Raw genomic sequence first — 23,260 nt, 5'->3', positions numbered from 1 at the left:
GAAAGAAAAAGAAAGAAAGAAAAAGAAAGAAAAAGAAAGAAAGAATATTATTCAGCATAAGCTATAAAATTACAAGGTATGTTTTCATTGTTTATATATGTCATTGTCTTATCATGGGAGGCACCTGCCTCTATTCTAAGGCTACATAAGGTGGACTAGATGATGTTATGACTGAAGTTAAGAAATGGCACAAGAATTCTGGAAAATATGGCTTGAAGCATCCATTCTGTCTGCATGGAAGTTGGACTCTGGTTCAGCAAGGAAAGTATAGAGATTTAAAGCTTGGAGTTTCACTATAAGGAGCAAGGACTCTAAGGAGAAGTCTTACTCTGGATACCTTTTTTTCTTTCTTCCTGCCTTCCCCAATGATTTTGACTATGATAATGGGCCAAAGAGTTACACAAACACAGTAATTTTGCAGTCAGACCAAACAGATAAGACGGTGCAGAGATCACATTACAATACTCCAAAAAGACCATCTCAAATCTGACCTTGCACAATGGGTCCTGACCAACCTGCACTACAAGAACAGATATCACAGAACTCGACCACCTGCACAGTAGGCCGCAACTTCATTTTTATAGTTATCTGTGGGCTGGAAAAGAAGAGAAAGATGTTGATCTCCAGCTGCAGAAGAAGCTTGTATGTGAGAATAAACAGGTTTGGATATTTCTGATTCAGATCCTTGAATCCCTATCACTCATAAAGCATTGTATTTGTTGTCCGTCCCAGTATGACCAGGCTACACTCCTTGTGTGCAATGAGAATGTTCAGACAGTTATGGTTGTTCATTTTGGTTCATTATTTTTTCTCCTGATATAAAAAGTACATGTAGCATCACTTTCTGAGACTTCTCTGAATGCTTTCAAGCACAGAGGATTCTCCTAGAAATGTGACTAGGAGTTTATATTTTAATTTTCCAGGGCCAGAAATAATTATACTAGCCCAAATAGGATCTTAAGATGTAACTTTCTTCATAAGAGTAGCTTGAGAATGACAGATCTTACCCTGCCTGCTGCCCCCAGCAGGCAATAAGATGTTTGCACCAGCACATTTTAAGAATCAACAAGTTGCAAAATCCTTGTTCTCCACACATACATGGTGAACACTTTTTGTAAATCTGTCCTACTCATGTAATTTCCTTATGATTTTCAGAATTGTACAGAAAAAATTTATAATATGAATCAATAAGCAGAGATTATATAAAGCAGTCCGCAGAAGGCCCATTAATTTGCTATGCAAAATACATATTAGATCAAGCACCTACAAAACCAGTAGAATCTACATACTTTCTGAAAGCTGAAATAATGATATGAAGTAGCATTTTTCTTTGGTTAAATTTCAAGTCAGTATATATAATTACAGGTATTTCCAGTTCAGACTCTTTCATCCTACTGCCAACTATGTGCATAGTACATGAAAGAGTATAAATGGGCAGAATGGAGAAATAGTCACTTATCCAGAAGTAAGACCAATTTTTTCCAGTGTTATTCTTCAGTTTTATGCTATATTATTCTATTTGATCTTCAAATTTTGTATTTAAAGAATATTGTTTATTATGATGAAATAGCACCTACTTACTCCAAAAATACATTTTTATCACACTTTTTTGAACATATTGCTACAAGTCATTGGTATGTCTTCAGTTTATGTCTTTTTTTAGTAATGATAATTTTTACTCAGCAAAAGCATGTTACATAGATAGGCAGAATTTGTTCAGGCAGCTGTGTAAACCTACAGTTGTGAACTATATGCATGCAGGAATGTGTGTCTGATATTTTATTCTTCCACAAAAATATTATTATGGAAAACACAAAAAAGTAGAAAAATAGTGCATAGTCATTTGAAAACTGTGTGCACTGTACATGCAGATAAATGATAAAGATTGCAATCTCAGATGCACTTTTAATAATTTTTTTTTAAGCTTGCAATTATTAAATTTATAAAAAGTCATGAGGTTTTATATGTGCTTTCCTATCCTTAAATAGCAAAATTTTTATTGAAAAGATTATGCATCTGTTTATGCTCTATGTAGCTTTTAGTCTGGAAATTGGGATTGAAATTCAGTGAGCCTTCCTTTCACAAGATGTCACCACTTTCTGGGTTTGAAATGTTCACAAAATAGAATTTCTTCCATGACACTTACTTATTCCAAAACTAAACCAAGAATCTTTGAGGAACATAAAAGACTTAAAAACCCACTAAAAAGCTCAAAATATGTTAAACTGTTTTCTCAAGGCCATATTAAAAATTCAATAAACACGAGTCTCTAATTCCTCCACTCCCAATACATAATTTAAAAAAAAAGAGTAATTTTAAATATTTAATTTTATATTATTATTTAGGGCTTCTTTCTGAGAAATTCTGATAATTTGTCAGTTCCTTTAAGGCCTACCAAAGTTGTTAAGAATTAGCCTCTTAATTTTGTCATTACTTAACATATTGTTTACATGTATTGATTATCTTACAGTCCTATTTTGAAATACTTCTCAGAGAGTTTCAGTTTAGTTACTTGCTGCTGCCAACCTGCTGTAGTACACTAAATCATGCAACGGTGATTATTACGATAATACAGTATTTCAGAATACCAGTTTTCAGCATGATTTAGAATGCTAACTTTTTGACTCAAATCTCAAGTTTTTGTTCAGAGAGATTGAAAAATGAAAATTATTTTATGCAACCTACGGTTACCTGAACTTGTAACATAATTACTTGGTAAGGCTCAGACCTCAATTCTAGTAACTGCATTAAATGAAGGTCACAAAAAGTAGAATTAAACTGGAGCACATCAGCAAGCTCTCCTCAAAGCACCTCATAAAGTTCTATTTAAGCTGCTTTCTTTCTCAGTGGATGGCAGTTCCTAAAAGTAACAGGAGTTAGAGCTCTTCCTTTGTTTAAGATTTCAGTGACCATTTGAGAATGGAGGAAAAACTACAACCGCAATTTTTTCTTACCAAATACAAGGAAGTGGTTTTCCTCCAGACACGAGTCTTCAGATTTAGCACACATGATTTATTTGTGCATGGCAAGTAGTCAAGTATTCAATAAATGGTTTAGTTGCACAGAAAATACAGGAAAAACAATATTCTGCATGCTTGTTCTTCATACAGAACATTAGACTGGAGGAAAACCATCAAAGAATTCTGAATTGCACAACATGTATAACTAATCTGATTAGGATGAGATATAAGACTCTTTCCTGACCTTCATTGGCTTACGCCGCTCTACACTGAGGTTGTGGCGAATTACAGTCAAAGAATCTCTTGCCTCACATACTGCAGGGAAAGTTATGCTCCCAAATCTGATGGCAAATCTCTTCCACCAAAAGGAAGGTGCTACAAGCACTCAGCATGGTAAAATCCAGTCAGGGATAGGTTCTCAGGAACCAAATTTAGCAGGTAAAAGATTGCAATATATGTCCAAATTTTAAACAATTTAATTTTGAAAGAATGTGTTAAAAATATTTAATGACACACTGTCAGCTCTGTTTAGTCAGCTGTTGAATTCCAATTTATATGTGTTATTCTACCTTCCTGATATACATACGTGACTACTGACTTGAAATTAGTTCTGACCAGCAGTGGTGTATATGACATGACATAAAGTACTTTCTCAGAACTAAAGGCCTTATCTTTTGTTCTGCTGAAATATCCACATCAAAATTAACAGTACAGAAGTGCACTTGCACTCATTAAAAGACATGTATTTTATAAATCATACCAGTACCTATTTCTATACCTCTTTCATGCCAAGGGGTCACTTCAGTGCATTGCAGGCGTAGTAAAAGTCTGTAGAAACAGACTTAAATGAAACCAAAGCAGTATAAAAAGCAATGCTATTAAATACTATTGGATTTGCACATTTCAGTCATCCCATCATTTAACCAATGTATTGAGAGTGAAATTTCTTTGGATCTACTTTTTTCTTTCTTTGCTTATGGACATTTACAGTTCTGAGAAATAGAGACAAGAATTCAAAGGAATAGTAACATGATTCAAAAATACACTATAACTACAGTTCAACAAGCGAGGGCAAGATCCCACCTAAATACGAAAGATATAATATATATATGTAGGTATATATTGACACTAAAATATGGCAATGTAATGGTCAAAATCAGTGACTAAAATACAACTAAAATTTAACACTGATTGGAACATATCTTTTTGCATTAAAACATCTCTCCTAGGTTATACAAAAATAGTCTGACAGTTTTAACAAGGAAAGAGACAACCCATGAAAACATATGTGCCTGTTCTGCCTCTCTGCTCTGCTCTCATGAGACCCCACCTGTAGTACTGCATCCAGTTCGGAATTCCCTAGCAGAGGAAGGACATTGACCTGTTGGAGTGAGTCCAGAGGAGGACCACCAAGATGATTAGAGGGATGGAGCACCTCTCCTATGAAGACAGGCTGAGAGAACTGGGATTGTTCAGCCTGGAGAAGAGGATTTGGGATGACCTAATTGGGGCCTTCCAGCACCTGAGCAGAGCCTACGAGATGGAGAGGGACATTGTTCAAGGTCATGTAGCGATACAACAAGAGGGAATGGTTTTATACTGAAAGAGAATAGGTTAAATTAGATATTATGAAGAAATTCTTTGGTGTGAGGGTGGTGAGGCACTGGAACATGTTGCCGAGAGAAGTTGTGGATGCCCCATCCCTGGAAGTGTTCAAGGCTGGGGTTGACAGGGCTCTAAGCAACCTGGTCTAGTGGAAAGTGTCCTTGCCGATGGCAGGAGGGTTGGAACTACATGATCTCTAAGGTCCCTTCTAACCCAAACCATTCTATGATTCTTTTTAAGTCTGTTTTGAAAAAAACAACTTCGGGTCAGTAATGTCAGTTTTATGACTATGTCTCCCTCAAACAGAAACAACCAAGTCATCAAACATTTGTTAGCTGCTTGAGCAAAAAACCAGTAAGGAAACAATCTGCAGTAAATAAGTTATCTCTGGAGAATTACCAGATGTGTTTTAATCAACGGTAGCTCCTTAAGCTACGTTCTGGTTATAGCACTTATATTTTTTCATTACCCATGAAAATTCATTTTGTTTTTTGGGAAATAAGTGAACAGCATCTGAAAAAAATAATTTACTTACTCAGCAATAAGGAGGAGTGGAAGCTCAAACAAGCAGCAGAAACAAATTGGAGGGCAGCCGCTTCACAAGTCCCTGAGATTCACCTGTGTAAGGTCAGATACCAGGGCTCCAAGAGAAAAAAAAAAAAGAAATGAAGAAGAAGATGAGTGGTCTAGGTCATAAGCTCAGAAAAGACTGTGATCTCTGATGAGCTTCAGTTATTCTAGAGCCTAGAAAATGACAGACAGCAATATTCCAGCTGTCGGAAAGCTACCAGTAGAAACAGTGGGAAATGCTGGAAATGTCTGTGTTCCCAGCAACTGTAGAATTAAATGCTGTTTACAGAGCCTGCCACAAATGATAACATTTTTTCCAGAAAAATCTTGAAATCTGTGAAAAGATGAGAGGGAGGAAGGGAGAGATGAACAATCTACTGGGAAGGTTTCCTCTGCAGTTGCCAAAATCTGACACAGTTAAGATGACATGGATATTTTCTGCATCACTGTTCTAATTGGTAACTACACCCCTTGAACATTTTAAACAGAAACAGATGCTTCTGTCTTAGACAAATGTATTTTGCAAAGCAAAAGGAAAACAGCATCATGGATGAATGGATCTTTGTCTTTTATGTTGAGAAAAATTGATTTTGCAGGTATTATAGATAACTCTTTGTGGAATGAAAACTATGACAATTTAAAACTCCTCTGAGTTTAGAATAATAATTTATAATGGACAGTGTAATAAGATGATTGTCCTTCCCAAGCTTGTTCTTTCATTCACTTATGAACATTTTCAGAAGGATAAAAACATATTATGATATGGAGCATATGATAGAAAGGTAGAGCTTTTAGTGACATGGAAAATATTTTCCTGCTCTAGTCCTGTCATTCACATTCTCTGCTGGGTAGATGAAGAACAAACCATGTCAGACACCTTCACTCCAGTGCTGACTCTGCATTTGAATCAGCAGATCACCTTTCTGTGCCTCTGTTTCCACTCCTTTATGAGCAAGTTCCTTGGGCCAACAACTCTTTTCAATGCACACCCGGGGTAAAAAAATGGAGCCAGAAGATATCTATGAATTTTAAGCATTAAAGGTTATAAACAATAACTTGTCCCTCCAGGCAACATGAGTTCATTTTCTGGTAACAATGAGGTATAGTGGAACACTTTAAGTGGAAAATTAGGGACTCCTTATTTATGAAGAGCAACCCAGTTTCACTCATATTAAATAATTTAAAAGGAGGACACACATACAATTGCTGAGCAATAATCTTTTTCATAGTGCCTTTCTGGGACAAAATCCCTTATCACTTGCTTAAGTAGTAACACAAAGCTGTGAACAAAACAGAGTGAATACAAAGACCCAGCACAGCTCCTCCAACTTCAACTCTAACTCTGCTCTTCTTACCTATGACATGATTTATTTATTTTTTTATTGTACTGCATTTAGCAATCTGTTTGAACTACACTAGGAGTCTGAATGCTCTTGTCTACATGCCATAAATTAGTCTAGTTTGTTAACCAGACATGCTTTCCTGGAAGTCTTCTTGGAAGCCAAATTTCAAGTATTTTCTTCCATTTTGATTATCATAATCAAGTGTTTGGCATGGTGGTTTTATTGTCTCTTCCAGTTGGTATAATAATGGCCAGTCTTCGCGAACGAAGATTTTGGGAAAGGTCTTTTACCTTTCCAGCCTGCGCAATGGATTTTTTAGGTGAGACACAGCGTGCGCTGAACTGAGCCCACCCTTTAATCCTAAGGTTCATCTGCCGGGGCCAAGCGAGCTTGAACAATGGCAGTGAGGTCCTCAGGACGTAGGTTTGTTTAGAGTGACCTTCTCATAGATGGATGGCCTCACAGGGCTAACGAGCTCCATCTGCCCGGGGGACCGGGGAATCGAACCTGGGTCCCAGCGGTGAGAGTGCCGCATCTTAACCACTAGGCCACCAGGGGTCCCTCCAGTTGGTATAAGATTATTAATAATAACTATTTATCAATAACAACTGTTTTGGATATGTTAAAACATGCTAGTATTATGGATCTTATAAAAAGTCTCTGTGTGAAAATTTAATGAAGCTTTTTCAAATGTATGTTTATGGTAGCTCTTCAGAGATAATTTGTGGGAAGTGCTTTAAAAGGAAGAAAGAATGTCTATTAAGGACTTTTAATATGACAATGCTAATTACAACAGAGAAAGATTGCTGATAGAATTAGTTAAAATCTCCGTTATGAGGAAATAGCTAGGGTTTCAAAGAAAAAATTACCTAAATTTATAATAAAACAATAATATTTTTGTTTTTTACCTATAAATTTGTATTTATATGTGTGTTTATTTGTGCTTGTAAATTTCAAGTTCGACATTAATTATAGATTTTGACCAAAAATGCATATGTACAGTATTTTTAAATTATATATGTTATTACAGTCTTGCAAGAAGCCTAACACCTGAAATCCACAGGAAAAGCAGCTGTAAGTTTACCATGAATTGGAGAATGAAATTGGAAAAAAAAAAGGATTCTTGTCTCTTCCATTCCCTTACAATCACTTGGGCTCATGCTTACATCCAGTCATGAAATGTAGCTGTTCACAGCCCCATATAAACAGCATATCTGCATCCAACACGAATAAAAAGCATTTTCTCATAGGTTTGATCATATCTGTGTTCTGATTAATATTTTGAAGTCCTTATAGTTTTAACAGCTCTATACTCAAGCCTTCTTCATATTCTTTTCCCTTCAATATTTTAATCATTTTCTTTTTCTGGCTTACTGAGAATTCTGGGCTGCATTAAAGCATTCTAGAGAAATACCAAATCACATGCATAACTGACTTATGTAAATTGTCCATCTAAAGTCATATGTCATATCTGTTCATGTGCCTAAGATCTTGGCTGTGTCAAAGCATTTTTATGGCTAAAGGTAGTATTTTATTGGTATAGGCAGCATTAGCCTCATTGCTGCCCATTAAACTCAAAATATTTTATTGTCAGGTGAGCAGCATTAAACTCATACTGGGTGTTTTTGAGAATTTCCTCAGATTTCCTGTTGTCACAGGCACACCCACAAAGATCCAGTACCCACAAATTAAAAAGGATAATCGGTAGGATTTATTGTACAAATCTTTCAGTGTTTGTGCTTGACATTCTAGCCAATTTATGAAGACAATCCCACTCACCTATTACAGAACTGACTGGGGAAGGGGCTGAACTAAATAAGCATAGTATACATTGCTTTATGCAAAGACTAATAAAAATCCATGGCAGTAAAACTCACAGAGGCCTTTTTCAAGTTTGCTACAAGGAAATTTAGGTGTTTCCTTTTTTGTAGTCTCAAGAAAGTACCGGAACTGCAAAATTATTTTTAGATTTGCTTGATACTGTAATTTACTCATGTTCACTGCTCTGTCATTTTCAGCTGTTCCATGATTCTACATTTTTATCTTTCTTTGTTCCTTTGAAGAACACATAAGGTAATAGTGTTATGATCCTTGAGAGAGGATCATACTTGATACTTTAATGCAGGTAAATAATGATATCACATGCTAGTTTGTTTAATATCCCTGTATACAGACCATACATATGTACATAATTAAAAAATAATAATAGTCTGCTACTCAGTAACTCTGTAATGAGAAATGATTCTAAACAGTTGCTTGCTAGGTAAAGGGAAGGTCTGTGTGGTGGGCTGACCTTGGCTGAATGCCAGGTATCCACCAAAGCTGCTCTCTCAGTCCTCTCTGCAACTGGACAGAGGAGAGAAAATATAACATAGGGGTCATGAGATAAGGACCAGGAGAGATCACTCACTGATTATCATCACAGCAAAGCAGACTCAAAGTGGGTATGTTAATTAAATTTATTACTAACAAAATCAGACACAGGTTGCTCCAATGTGGGTCCCCCACAGGGCACAAGTCCTACCAGGAAAACCTGCTCCAGCATGGGCTTCTCTCTCCACAGGTCAGCAGGTCCCTGCCAGGACCCTGCTCCAGCATGGGCCTCCCACCAGGTCACAGCCTTCTTCAGGCATCACCCTGCTCTGGCATGGGTCTCCTCCATGGGGAGATCCACCTCCTGCAGGTGGATCTCTGCACCCTCGTGGTCCTCCACAGGCTGCAGGGGCACAGCTGCTTCACCATGGTCTGCACCACGGGCTGCAGGGAAACCTCAGCTCCGGTGCCTGGAGCATCTCCTCCCCCTCCTTCTCCACTGGCCTTGGTGTCTCCAGAGTTGTTCACATGTTCTCACTCCACTCTTCCCTGATGCAATTTTCACCTCCACAATTAACTTTTTTTTTCCTTCTTAAATATGTTACTTAGTACTTCATCAGTAAGAACCTGTCATATGATGCTATGGAGTGTCATCCCATATATCAAAAAGATGCCAAGACGTTCAATGGGTTTTTAAGTGACTATTCTCACAGAATATTCTGAAATCTTGAAAAATTCACTCAGTTTATACACCACTATGTAACAGAAACAAATAGAAGAAATAGAAAGATATCATGAACTAGTAAGATGTTTTTAGTTTGTAAGAGTATGTGCATGAACAGTGCAATATGAACTTCACCTAATCTTCATTCTTTAAATGTAAATAGATATTAACAATTAGGACGATGTAACAGTGCCAAAGGAAGAGGTGAACTTTGGCATTTGCAATTGCTCCTTGTAGGAGTTTTAGTGCATATCTTGTTTCAAAAGTCTTTGTCCATGAAAACATCCTTTTGGATTAACATAGCATCATAGTAATTGGCATTTTTTCTGTAACATTAATGACCCTGTTTTATCTTTTTACTAAATAGTTTTAGTCAGAATAGAAACCAGCTTTTTGCCTACCAGAGAACAGAGATAGAGGACAGTACTGCACATTAATTTAAAGTTAACTGAAACAGTAACTCCTTAGAGTAATATGCAGTGACAGTCTTTGCCATCCCTCTTCTGCCCTGAATTTCCTTCTGGTTGAACAAATCTACTCATCTTTAAAAGACACAACTGAAGCAGGCTGGAAGATAGGAGGTGCATTTCTCCAGTGAGGAAAGAAGAAACAAGCTGAAATTAATAGAAGTTTTCCCATAACAACAAAGTATCCACTTTCTGAGCTGATTACTTCTATTCGGGCACATAGGCAGGGTTTCCTGTGGCAAGAGTGAGGGCTGGTTAACCCCAAAGTCATGCTTACAGTGAGGAGAGATAAGCACTGATGAAACATGGAGTGTTTTCTCAATATAAATAAAACATATACCAAAAGGAATTAAGAAGTGGCTGGCTAGCTGAGGGATCATGGGAAGAAGCATTTGGTAGGGAATCAAACAAGGCTGTTTCAAGTGAGACTCCACAGAGATTAGTAAGGCTCAATTCTATTTGACAGTTACATCAGTAATCTGGAGGCAAATATAAAAAGTTTTCATGATGCTCCAAGGTAGACTGGTGGAAAGCTAAGGAATTATAAGTCCAGATCTGTTACAGCAAGAAGCCCCTGCTTTCCAGAGGAGCCCCACTGGTGGCTAAGGTCATGCCTTTTGAAAAGGAGAACAATACATAAAATGCATTTTAGTCTAAGCAAATGTAGAGTCACACAACAACGATCAAGGAATGCGATCAGTAAGTAGCATATGGGACAATTCTGGGAACAGTAGGAAAAAAACTAACACTGCCTCTGAATATAAGCAATAGTGAGAATGGAATGCTGTGTGGAGTTGTGGGATACATATTAAAAAAAAAAAAGTTGAAAAACTGGAATTTGTGTGGCAAAAGTTATCTAAAGAACAAGAAAGAACACATGCTTAAAATTGGAAGGCATAAAAAGCTTGATCTGTTTAATGTATCAACAGGAAAACTGAGGGACATTTTCCACAGACATTTTCCACATACATGAACTTCCAAAGAGAAATATGTTTTTTTATTAAAAAACAGAGAAAAACTCATGTGGAAAAGTTGAAACCAGACAATTTCAAATTACGAAAAAAGTCTCGAGCAATAAGGGCAATTAATTAGGATAATCAAATTACTGAGGGGAAAAAAAGGTGGATTCTCTGCCTGTTGCTCATCAAGAAAGGAAGATAACAGTTAGCCAAATGAGGTAATTTGGCCCAAACATATGCAAAAATCTAACAATTTTAAAACCTTGAGACTACTGGAAATTAAAACATCAGAAAGATTTCTAGAACATAAATGAAGATTTCTGCAGTCAGAATTCAGACCCTTAGGCCATACTACATTTCATAATACTATAGTAAAGAATGCTGAACTACCAGGAAAACAAGGATCTGACTCCTTCTGTTCATGCTCTAGAGAACTCTTTATTGTCATTTATTGTCATTATTGCTCTGAATATCTAACACTATTTCACTGTTAAAACCCCTCACCGCCCACCAAATGAAGAGATTCATTAGTAAACACATGCTGTTTTGTAAATAATGAATTTTACCATCTGCTAGCATTTCTGATAAATTTTCTATTGTGGCAAAAAGAAAATTTCATTTCAAAGCATTTTGAAGAAAAAAGAGACTGAAATTAAAGAAGTTTTATGTTAAACACATAACTTCTTAGTATTTTGGGGAGTTTATTTTTTTCTTTTCCTGTATCTTTCTATATTTCTACAGATAGAAAATTATAAAAAAAAAAATTTGGATTAAAAATTTTCCTTGAATCCATTATATAAACTAGTCCAATAAACTTCCAAACACTAATTTTTTCCAGGACTTCTGAAAATAGACAATGAAAGTATCATCTTCAAGACAGTCTTTAAATAAGTGTTTCCTGAAGTAGAACTGAAGTAACATGACTGATAAAGCAGCACGCCTATTCTGGGTGACTTTCTTTAGTTTGTATTACTCAATACATCATGCTGGTTTGATTCAGTCTACTGGTAATAGAAGTTTCTGACACTGAAAATAAATTTCAAAAAGAGGTGTTTATTTAAATGGCAGAGAATAGCTCTGCTTCCAAAAGTGCATAGTTAGGAATAGTTAGTCTGTATATTACAACCCGTGCAAACACAGCCTCATAGGAGGAGGAAAATAGACCTCTTCTTTCACTTCTTTTTACCTGTTTCATGGAATGATTCTGTTTGATTCATAACAGACCCAAGCAGAATCTGAACATTCTGTACTTACATTCATAACCTTTTCAAAGACATTACAATATATTCTGTGATGACAACAATCTTGTATATAGCTACAGTCTGTATTACTCAAGGTTTCATTCTACTAGGTGTTTTTTTCATTTGACATGTAAGCAGTTGAAAATTTACTGGCTCACAGAACTGCTCCATCTTTGAAGAGCTGCAGAATTGTTTATACAAATATGGTTCTAGGAACAACAAGTCTGCCTGCAGTTCCTGTAAAACTGTTATGGCACACCATGTGGTTGTTGTCAAACCACAACCATCCCATATATTATAGACTCAGTCTAGCCCTTTTCAGAATGAGGGATTTATAACCTTGTTTCTGCACTCTGTGAACTGCACATAGGATCTTTTCTGTTAAGCTTCGGAGTAATAGAATAGCAAAGCATGACTCATAGCCTTGAAAAAAACATGACCATGTCTTGGGGAAAAAGTACACACAATATCTAGAAGATCCCAGCTGACGCCAAGCAAGAGAACATTGGCATGACTAAACAGTAAGAATTTATATCAGCTGCCATTACTGCAGCTTTGTTTGTGTAATATGAGATACAGAGCTGTCAATGGATAACTGTTCACAGTAGGTATAAGTAGTCCTGTCTGTTGTATTTTGCATTCCAAGCTCATAAGTTTTTCATCTTATATTGTCAGTAGTTGTTCATAGCAGAGCTGCTCACCCTCCAGAGGGAAGTGAGCCACACTCTCCTCCAGGCGCTCCTGCCACATACCTGGATGTGCATACATGTGTCCTATCATTTGCCAGTGACACAGATGGCTGCACACCTACTTCACAATCTTGAGAACTGATCTTTCATGCCTTAAGGGATCTTGACAACCATGCCGACACTTGCTTGTATAAGTGACGTAATCTGTGTCCCCATGTCAAAGGTCCTCTTAAGAGGGTAGGTAAGCACAGGTGGTGGAGCCAGTGAACAGCTGGCTGCTGACCTGCTGGAAACCCTGCTCCAGCATTTCCTCTAGGACAGAGAAGTAATAAGGGGGGAAATTTGTATTGTTACACTGCATTTCAGAAAACTCTTATCCAGTCCAAATTATGCCATCTATGTTCTACACTAAAATGCTCAGGATCAACCTGCCACTGCATATTTAAATGCTCATTCATGAATGCATTGGGTGTAAAGTGCAGAAGCAAAAACAAAATACAGAGGCATCAGTAAATTAGAGAAGTTATTACATTCGAAGCTCTTATACTGCAGTACTAGATGGAATATCAACAGAATCCTACTTTAATACTGATAGCATGTTATAAATACTACGTCCTTACAAGAGTTTGCATCCCCAGGCAGAAAAAAGCAGCAGTTAGCTATCACCTACGTAGACAAAAAATGATGCATCAATGGGCCAATAAAATGAGATTATCATACCTGCTACTGGCTGTAATAGCATTTTGATGAGTAACTTGTAGATTGCCTGAGACTGCAAAATTATAGGAAGGCTACTCAATCATTAACATCATCCAAAACTATTTCAAATCCCTTGGAAGTTCATGAGATTCAGAGCAAAGTACTTTGCATACATGAGTTCAGAGGTGGATGTTTATTCAGGGGTCAAATTCTAACACCTAGCTGCTAATTTGCACCATCAAAACTAACCCAGCCCTAGAGGAGTCTGAAACGCTTAGCATCCAGTAACATCTCTGAGGCAGCTGCAGCCCTGTTCTGGAGCATGTATACAGCCACCTAAACCTGTACAATACTCACTGGTCATCTCATACTAAGACCTCAACCGAATGCATAAATTCCCAAATGTCCTCCATAAGCATGTGCTCCAGTGGATATGGTCAAAATATGACACTTTCAGAGACTGAGCTGAGGGCTATTTAAATCAAAGCTTGAGTTGGAGAACTTGATTAAAGCTGCTTTCTTGGGAAGTGAGACGGACTTAAATGCCCATAGAGAAGAAGGCATTTGAAGCCAGATCTCCAACTTCCTAAGAGATAGCTTATCCTCTAAGTTTGTAAGCTTATCCTCTAAGTTTGTAGGCTTGCAATCTGAACACTTGTTTCATCTTGCTGCAGTAATCAAATGCACAGTGAGCTATACAATGCACAAGAACTGCTCCCCACCTAAAGGTTTGAACAACTCATATAGAAGGCTGAAGATCTGTATCTCATTCCCAAGGTAAAATTGATATCTTAAACAGAAAGGACTAGACTGCATCATGAAATTTTTTAGTCCACTTCAAGCTTAGGACATTTTCTTGTAAGATGACTCCAACTATTTCTCCGCTCCGGCTATCTATACATGGTGTAAAGTCTTATTCTGAGGCTGAAAAAATTATTGGCTAAATGTAAAGCCATGACTCTCTGAGGAGAGAGGTATCTGAGCTGGGGAAAGGAATGTGAGGTCATGTTTAAGTTAAAGCTTTATGTTATGCTGTTTTTGTTTTGGAGGGTTGGGGTTTTTAGTTTAAAAATGTCCTTGTTCTATATGCTGGACTACATCAAATACATTTTATTCCTCCATATACCTGGAATTTAATTTGACATTATTAATTCTACAGGGTAGGAAGTCCTTGAAAGTTGCATATTGAACTTGAGCAATACTGTCCTGCTCCTTTCCTTGCTCCTGATAATGCTGTAAAATGCTGCATGGTTTTGCTATTACCCTTTTCAAAAAGCAGATACACTTTGTCTTTTCCAAAACACACCTGATCTTATGCTCAACTATGCTAATGTCTGCCACAACTCTACATGCCTTGAGCCGCAATTACCAAGCCTTGCACAAAATGGGAAACTTTGAGGGTGAAAAATGTATATTTAAACACTTTTTTTAAGGCCAGAGTCAGCCATTATTATTTAATCAAATGCTCCAAAGCTACAATCTAATGCTAGGAAACTTTATAGCTTATACTTTCAGGTTGTAAGTGTGGACTAAAGCAATAATTTACTTTTCTACACTATTTACAATGCTTTGTATGGGGACAAAAAAACCCAAAAGCTTAGGATTTCCTGTGAAACTGGTAAAATGAAGGAATACATTTTAAACACAGGCAGACAAGTACACAAGTGAGAAGCATCTTTTAATAACTCATGACAGGTGTGAATATGACTGAGGAACTTCATATGATCAGATGACAACCCTAATTATGAGCATGCTGCTAAGGCAACAATTGCACATTTCACAAGATCTTAAGGAAAGAACATTTATTGGTCCACAGCAAGGAAAAATAAAAATCCTGACGCAACACCTTTTCCAAAGCTGCAGCTGTATCCTCTCTCTCCAGATATATGACTTCCAAAGAATCTCTTACTCCTTTAAAAAATTTCACTGACACTTGTCAGCTTCTTTTCAAGCAGTTAGGCCTAGACTTTTTCCCAGTTGTTCACAGAAAAAAATCCATAGTATGACAGGTCTGGTAAGAAACTGTTTGGTGTTCGTGATCTTTTACTTCTGCTCTTCATATTTAACATGCACCTACATCTACAGAAGTTACTTGTGCAAGATTTATGCAAGTGGGGGGGGAAGGATGGTTGCTTTTTTAAAAGATTAAAAAGTAATAGAAGTACCATGTGAGGTAAGCTAACACTCCAAGGATGCCACTTTAGGTACATCTGAACGAATACAATAATAGCATCCAGAACTGGTTTCTGTTTGCCTTCATGTAGCTGTATGGTAAAGTGAAGCAATCTGCTATCTGTCCTCAAGACAAACACAAGAGGAGGGCCAAAAACTAAAAAGTGACTTTAGGTATCTTGGCATTTTTCCAAGTCCTTACAGTGGAAGGCATCTTCATTGCCCAGAACAGGTAACCCAGACAGTATCTGGGGACCTGTACAAGTCACAACAACCTTCTGGAACTGAGGCACTGCCCTCTTTGGGCTGTTCTCTGATGCCCTAAAAGGTTCTGTTTTGTAATCTTTACTCAGCTTCTGAGTAAAGGGTTTCTTGCTTAACTACTTGTTAATCCTGCAGAATACCATAACTATATGTATCTGACTGGGAAATGGTTTGTTTTAAAATCGCTGGCTTTTTGTGTACAAGAGGAATATCCACGAGTATAGACTGTCTGCTAATATTTTCTCTGATTTTTTTATGTATGCTCCTTCTTTTTTCACAGATACCCCTAACAATACAATAGCTAAAAGGCTAAACAGAAACAAGCAGTGTACCATATAAGGTGTTTTTAAGTAGAAGAAAAATATCTTTCTTTCTGAATAGAATTATAGCGGCCCCATAAATAGAAACATGGGAAAAAAAGAGAAAAAACACCCAATTTTAAAAGCTTGGAGCAGTTACTCACAGACACTGAAGTTTCTAGGAGGCTCAAGACAAAATAATATAGCTCCTTTACATCTAAAAACAAGAAAATGCAACAACAGCCTGGCTTGCTATATGTCTGGATTTCCCTGTAGCTTCACCTGTAACCTACCTGTAACCATCAGGTAACACCCTAATGTAAAGTAAACTGCTGTCCTTTGATAGTAAGTATATTCGAGCTACTTTCATGGGCTAGAGCACAATGGAAGCAAAGATGATATTTGTTGTAGAAAATCTGTAAAGGAAATAGTAATAGCAGGCAACCTGGAAACAGGGCCAGGCAACCTGGAAACAGGGCCAGGCATCCTCTACAGTAAGGATAAAAGCCAGCTGTCAGTGATCTTGAGCTGCAGATAGAGAACTATAGGACCTCCTGTTTGGGAGAGATCAGGATTTCGCAGGGAGAAAGAAGAGAGATCCCAACCACACAGAAGAGTACTTTAACTGCTCTACCATGACCCTCACTAACTCAGGCACAGCCTGCCTGCAAGCAGAGGTTTGGAGGGATCCGTGCAGAAACGGCTGCAACTTGTTTCCCTCAAGTACAATGCTCAGAAGTAATAACATGTGATGTTGGTCCTCAGTCTTGTGATCCAGCTGTGAAGACCAGTTACAAATTTTTGTGTTTCTCATATTTCTGCATTTAGGAATGTTCTCTTAAAAAGATACATATATACATATATTTACACATATATACATTATATTTCCTTTTTTTTTTCCAAATTAATGAAAGAAACAAACACAGGCTGAGCATGACATCACAGTGCATCAGAATGGAGGACTCTGCAGAGATTCTTGCTGTTGTGTGACAAAATTATAGAAGTGATAAGAGAGATGGGGTGCATCACAAAGAAAGGAAAAGAGAAGAGAGCCATCTATGCAAATATTTTGCTTATTTAACTTAATGTTTTTTTCATATAAAACACATTAAAAGATGCCAAATTGTTTCTTTCCAAGTAAATGCACAAATCTGTTTGTTTATATTAACAGCAGACTAACACAGTTTTGACAAAACTTTTGACAAGTGAATTCAAATGCACAGAAAGCCAGCACCACACTGGTTTATGTTTGCAGTAAATCTTTAGGAGAAAACATACAAGACTTTGTATAGCTGGTAATTTTTGGGCACCCCATGCTCTCAAATACACGTGATCTCTTAAAAGATTCAGCTGTCTTCCTTTAAACTGGACTCCTATCAAATGAGAGAGGATGATATGCCACAAATAACACATGGTAAACCTACCAAAGAAAAAAAAACAACCCCCTAAATGGGCACCCTGAGTGGCTTCACTCAGGCATGAATAAATCATGCTTTGATGCAATTGCATCTTATTTTTATAACTGATGTTAAAGTAGCTTGCAGCAATCAGAGTCAAATGAAGCCACAGACTAAAAGAAATACTAAGGATGACTCCTTCTATAAGCATCATTAAAAGCAGTAACCAAACAATCACGACTGACTAATGTCCTGATCTGGGGTCTTTGGTGAAACATTTCTGTAACGCATACTGGAACTCCAACACCACATTGTAATGTTAATTGGGTACATAACGGTAGGCAAAGGAGTTCTCTGTTACACTTCAGTAGTTCAAGGAAGTGAACAGGTTCCAATGCCTTCTCTTAGGCACAGCATAATTGGAAAAAATCCGACCAATTCTGTAAGTATGATTAACAAAATTAACTACCATTTTTTTGGATGAGATCTTGGGCAAGGAAACTAAAGTGCTCATGCTACACAAGGGTGTACAGAATATCTGCAGATGTCATACTTAACTAATATTTTATGGGTCTGAATTTTGGAAATTTGTTGGAGGTAGAGAATGAAATACAGCATGTAAAACTAATTTGGGCTGTATTTTTTGTTTAAGGTGCTTTGGGGGAAATGAAGCAATCTAGTCCTAAAAGGGGTTTTACTCTACCATTAGCAAATAATGTTGAACCTATTAAATACTTGAAAAGTAAAAAGACATTTTTTGAGAATAGAATGTTCTGTCACAAAATACGCAGTCTGAAGCTAGAAAACTATTTTGTGATATGGGAAATCTTGTATTTTTTGTGAACCTGTAAATCCCTTTTACCTCTTCAGTGCTTGCAAAACTGCAAAGAAATCATCAATAAACCGGAGGAAAACTATGTTTCTACTCTCATTTTTATGCTGAATACAAGAATTACTCTCAGAAATTTCAACATGCAACGCATGGCAAATTGCAAACAACTTTAAATTTCACTCACGTGAAGTGTATTTTTTCAGGACAATATTGCCTGACTGACTGTTGAAGCAAAAAAACATCCAAGACATGAGGATAAGCCTCCTGCCGGTAGTAAGTTCTTATTTGACAGTATGCTTTTAAAGATACCAAAGCACCTTAAAGAAATTCTCATGGTTTGTTTGCTTATTTTCTGTTATTATTACTAGCAAATCTATATTTTCTCTCATACTTTCAAAAGTGCTGTCTCGCTCTCCCAAAAGAAATCCAAAGAAAACACAGCCTGAGGCATTTACCCATCTGCAAAACTTCATGTCAAATGTTAAACATTCATCCAAGTCTTACACACCACTCTATACTGATAAATATATTGTAAAAAATTCACCTGCATAGAAATATAAATGCATTTATATATTTATGTGACCATCCAGGCACAAGAAAATAGGTCTCATACAGGACACTATCTTAACTTGTCTAGTAGATAGATTGTATTTTTGCTTAAATGAGCACAGTTTAAATAGCCCTGATAGTTTCTACATCCTAAGTATTTTGCTGTGACCTGCTTATTCCTGCTCTTCACAGTCAAAAAATAGCCACTGGATGAAGGAAAGTTAAATAGCCATTGTACCAAATGCTGCAAACCTGCCAGGTAAATATTGGGGTGGGCGGGGAGGGGAGCAGGAGGAGGAAGACTTGGGAGAAAAGGGAGAATCCCAAACCAAAGTGCATAAGCCCCTTGAGGTTGATATCAGGCCCAGTTAGGTTAATACAGTTATACTGATTCGCTCCAATTGCAAAACTGCTTCAAGTCTGTGTGTTCAAAGATGCAAGAGAAATATATTGTACCTTGTTCCTAGCCGAGCCTTGGTTCTAATTGTACCTTATTCCTAGCTAAATATATAGTGAAGAACATGCATCACATTCCTGTCACCAGAATGCTTCTGGATAATTCTCCCAGTATAGTGGTGAATTACACTAATGTCTTAGTGGTGATAACCTTTTAAGCCTTCCAATCCTATCATAGACTTGCTTCTCAACTCTATCTCACAGGTCTCACTGCGAATCAAAGTCAGCACACACTTCACCTTCAGTAGTTTCTCAGCACTTGGCTCTTTTTTTGAGTCAGAGATTATTGCTCTGGGTGGCATCCAGCCTACAGTTTGAACATTAAGGAATTACAGCGTATTTTAAGCACAGAAAAAGCATCCTGGATTGCCATCATGGTACACGTAGCTATAAAACAGCACTAGAAATATATGTATGCTGTCAGCATTTTCACCACTTTGGTTCCCAGACTAGTGCAAGTTGTACATAAGTATCTCAGAGATTAAAGTGCTAATGGCTGGTCTACACCAGTGTTCCTATAAAAGCAGTGAAATAGAAAGAGTGAAATAAATAAAGACTGAGATAAAGAACATGTCTAGTACCCATAAAACAAATTGTCAGTCCAAGTGAATTATGATTTTCACAAGTCTCCTCCCTAACTTATCTGCTAGCCAACAAAAACTCTCAGATCCCAGCCCTAGGAAACTTTAACCAACACAAGTCTAAAAGAGAGATTTGACCTCAACCTTTTACATCCTGGGCTATTCAGACATATTTCTACATACAGAATGCAAAAGGAAAAGCTATGGCTTATAAATTCAAAGGAATACAACTAGGATTTACTAAGAGGAGTTTGACTCTTATCCTTTCTCACTGTCTACATGTAGATGAGAAAGCTGAGGTAGTGAAGAAATAGCAGCTCCAAGAACAAGTGAAGGCAAAGACGTGGGGTTGGTGCCCACATCCACTCTGCTGACAGATTTATTGCTCAGAATTTTTTAAGAATACAGTGACAGAGAGAAAAATCAGAAGGCATTAATTACTCTAGCAAAGGTAGAAGTTAAATTATAATGTAAAGCAAATCTTGCTTCTGTTATAATCTTATTTTGCTGTTGAAATAAAACCCTGAAGAATGGTTTTCCACTCTTGCCTCTCAGATATTCAAGAGAGACTGGGAGAAAAAGTAAGCATGGAAACAGCAGACGATTCTGTTTGGCAGCACCATATGCAACAACTAGAACAAGCAGAGCAGAATGTACAAATACAGGCATACGTGTCTAGATATGCTTTCACTATGTGCAATTGCTGACATCAACAAGAACACAGGAAATTTAAGAAAAAGCCAATATATTAAGGCCACTATCATCTATAGCCATGATTCAAAACAAGAATTTTCAAATCTTCTCTGGATTGCAAGTCTGAAAAACTACTGAATGTTTACAGGACATGACAGAAAGAATCATCTGCAGTTCCTTTATGTTTTTGTTACTCACAAGACTTCTTAGAGCTTAAACTCTCTGTAAGTCATCAGAAAATGCAGAATACTTCAAAAGAAATGCCTGAAAAACCTTTTTCCTCTTTTAGTCTGGACCTTGCAGAATGGGATATTTTAGCCACATTATAGTGCAATCGATGCTAAGATCCTTTACTGCTACCTCAAAGTCCTCACCCTGCTGCTGGATTAATTGTTCCTAATTTCTGTTTATCACTTCTTATCCTATTCTGTGGTTAAACTACTTAGAACAGTTTCAGAGCAGAGACTCTAACTCTATACCTCAAATAAATAAAGAGCTAGCATTTCCTCTTTGGACTCGGTAATATCAAGAGGAAAAATTCTCTTCTACCTACAGACAGAATAACAAAGTATTGTTACACTGCTTTTCACTGCCCCAGTCCAAACAAGGCATGTCCACAGGAGTGAGCATGTGTCAGCAAAGGGAAGAAGAAGCCTTTAAGAAATGAGAAGAGGTTAGAGGCAAGCTGCTGCAGGAGCTACAAAGAGAACAGCCAACAAGTCAAACCAGCTTCTAGACTAGCACAACAGCCAGGGCCGGTCTGCAGCTGAGCAGGTGCTGCAGGAGGTTGCAGCAGACTACACTGCCCATTATCTCAGTAAGGAGAGGAAGAGGAAAGGCAGTGCTGATAACAGTTGAGGAGACAGCAATCCAGGGAAACGCTGAAGCAGCTGCTGGACAGCAAACAGGCAAGCAGCAGAAAGTACCCATCATGACGAAATTGAAATGCATGTACACAATTCTCTATTGTATTCTATTTCCAATTCACTTTCTACCTTAATTAGAACTAATTTTTAAGGTCCTAAGAGAAATCCACCTTCCACACGGCTGCTCTGGCAGTAATAAGGATTAAATCAATCCTTTCTTCCTTCAGCTCCCCACTGGGAGCAAACATATGGCTTCTGAGAGGGTTTGACCCATTTCCCATCTGCCAGTGACCAAACTCAAGGTAGTGAAGCATCATCACTCTTCTATGAGAAGATGGAAAGACTTGAAATTAGGATGAACTGATTCATCATGCAAAGCTTTTGAAATAAAGGAAAGCTTTTTAGTATACCAGAACTCGTTAACACATACATGCATACCTATGTATGAGTACATTAGGGTTTCATATAAATCAGCTATCAGTGATGCTATGATAATGTAAATTCTTCGATAGTGAATATTCACCTGAAGTTACTAGTCGGTTTTCAAGATTTCTTTCATCATTATTTTAGTTGCTTTCGCACACTATGTGAGACTAATTGTGAAGTGAACACTGTTGATCATGCCTACCACACAGCAGGATGCAGTGAGGGGCTGTCAAGCTTGTGAATTAGATCACTCCAAAAGTATGCATATCCCATTAGTAATAAGTCTAGTTGATAAATATATTTATTGCCTCAAGTAGGGTAATCCACTAATGTGGCCATTCTATATTAGTGTCCTGAGTTCTCTGCGTCAATGCACTATATGATGCAAAGCTATCAAGTCCAATTATTGTTGTCTCGGGGTTTTTATGGCTCACTTTTCATTATAGAATTGTGAGCAGCAGATTGTCCTGGGACTCTTGTCCCATGATAAAAGAGATTTAATATATTCATTACAGTTTTTTGGAACTGTGGAGCATTATTTTAACTTGTTCATACCCTGATAGTCACTCGTGCATCTTTTAAAAATGTGCTAAAACCCACAGCATATTTTTAGACCAATGTAGATCTTTCAAGCTACAATAAGCCAAAGCTTAAATATGGGCCTGTTCAGAGTTGCCATCATAATGGTTTGGAAGGAATCCAGCAAGGTATTTCTACAATTTAGAAACAAACTCTTAAAGGTCCCCTCCTGCTGATCCAGCGCTCCAAATTCCCTAAAGTATTTCACCCTTTATAAAACCTACATAAAAAGCAATGCTCCTAAGCTTGTAACAGTCCCACTAACAGTACTGAAAGTTATCCAGCACTAGATGACTCATAGATTTAGGCTGCTAACTCAATTATTCAATGCATTTCTTTCCAGACATTTCATTCTACTTTGTTCCTGTCTTCATTCATTCATTCATTGAGCAGCACCCATCACTCCCTAACTCATGGAATTTAACCATGTTGAATGAAAGGTAAGAGTTGGGAAAATAAAAATAAAGCATTTAGGTCCAAGTTAACATCAGTCATTCAGAAGTTATGTCTGTTACTTGGATTTTAGCAGACTTGAAGTTCAGGAAACACCAGTGTCTCATTTAAGCCTCAAGAGTG

At 37.4% G+C, this 23,260-nt stretch overlaps 1 protein-coding gene across 12 annotated transcripts in view; it reads right to left on the bottom strand.

Moving 5' to 3' along the window:
• Positions 1–23,260, bottom strand: part of AKAP6 (A-kinase anchoring protein 6) — a 274,653-nt gene that overhangs the window by 236,050 nt on the left and 15,343 nt on the right. For 8 of the 12 annotated variants that reach the window (XM_027670361.1, XM_027670334.1, XM_027670330.1 and 5 more), the window contains one exon: positions 5,101–5,183. The exons of the other annotated variants lie outside the window; for them this stretch is intronic. The gene's annotated coding sequence lies outside the window, so the exon portion shown is untranslated. Of the gene's footprint in view, positions 1–5,100; positions 5,184–23,260 lie in introns of those variants that run through there. 12 annotated transcript variants of the gene reach the window in all.

Source organism: Neopelma chrysocephalum, unplaced genomic scaffold (assembly GCF_003984885.1).
Source record: "Neopelma chrysocephalum unplaced genomic scaffold, ASM398488v2 Primary Assembly neopelma1_24, whole genome shotgun sequence".
Lineage (NCBI taxonomy): Eukaryota > Metazoa > Chordata > Aves > Passeriformes > Pipridae > Neopelma > Neopelma chrysocephalum.
The sequence above is the reverse complement of the archived record's forward strand: the minus strand, read 5'-3'. Positions and strand labels throughout refer to the sequence as shown.